Source organism: Taudactylus pleione, unplaced genomic scaffold, assembly GCF_031769625.1.
Source record: "Taudactylus pleione unplaced genomic scaffold, aTauple2 ptg000201l, whole genome shotgun sequence".
NCBI lineage: Eukaryota > Metazoa > Chordata > Amphibia > Anura > Myobatrachidae > Taudactylus > Taudactylus pleione.
In genome coordinates, this window is record NW_028284603.1 from 54,603,764 (window position 1) to 54,604,995 (window position 1,232).

Here is a 1,232-nt window from a genome sequence, read left to right on the forward strand (position 1 = left end):
TAGATCTACATATTGCTCAAAGTTTATTTATGTAAATGCTATAGTTGAGCATCTGCCGCAACGCAGATCATACCTATGCCCAACTATGATCATGCAATCTGGTACAGTGTCTTCAGGAAGCGGGTTATTTTGTTGTTCTAAGTAACATTTTCTCCATCTTAGTTTTTTGTAGAGATAAAATTGTCTATGTCCTACATGCTTTTTAATAATTAAATATACTGTATTCTCTTTCACTCCTTCCATCTCTCTCTATCTCTCATTTGATATTTTAAATAAATATGTATTTCCATAAACAGTTTAATTAGTCTAATTTATGTAGTAGTAAAACATTAGAGCAAGTTTTGACAAAGCATTACTCAGCATTGCACAATCACACAAGTACTAGCATACCTCCCAAATTTAAAGCTTCAGGAATCAGGACACTGGCATGGCCACATCAGAAGTGCAGTGGTCAGGACATACATCCCAACTCTCTGACCTGCAGAACCAATCTGTCCTGATTGGAACGTTGGGACAGAGGCACTGATTCAGAGCCGGACGCTCTGACAGAGCGCTCGCTCTGAATCAGGGCCGGCCCTCTGAATTTAAGAGCGGCCTCCTGGCCGCTCGCATAGCTGTGGGTAACCACCCACAGCTATAGCGAGCGGCCAAAATGATGGTCGCGAGGGTCAAGACCATCGCGACCATCGGGCTTGCGACGAGACCCTTATGGTAGAGTCTCGTCTGCCGCAAGCCCTGGAGTGCTTTTGGCTCTATCAGAGCCAAAAGCACTCCCACTGACATCACTAGTGATGTCAGTGGGGTCGGCCCCAGACGATAGGCGTTCCCATGGAATGCCTCCGTCAGGGCAGCCACGCCCCCGGCACGCCCGCCAAAAGGGGCGTGCTGTCAATCACCATCGACAGCACGCCCCCTTTGGTGCGAGACCCATAACGACGGCTTGGCCGTCATTATTCGGGTCTCGCGCATGCGCACGACGGAGCCGCCTCCGTTGTGCACGTGCGCACTTGGCCAATATCGACCCGCTTGCGAGCGCTCGCGAGCAGGTCTGAATCAGGCCCAGAGCTTCCATATTGGGACTGTCCTATGTAAATTAGGATACTTGTAAAGCCTAGGCTAGTGGTTCTATGGAAGTGGAGGAAAATGTGATGTGCGGGTAGACACTGCATATAACATCCAGGCCAAGGCATAAAGTGTCAGAATTGCTGGGAGGCATGCCCTTGTTTTTAACC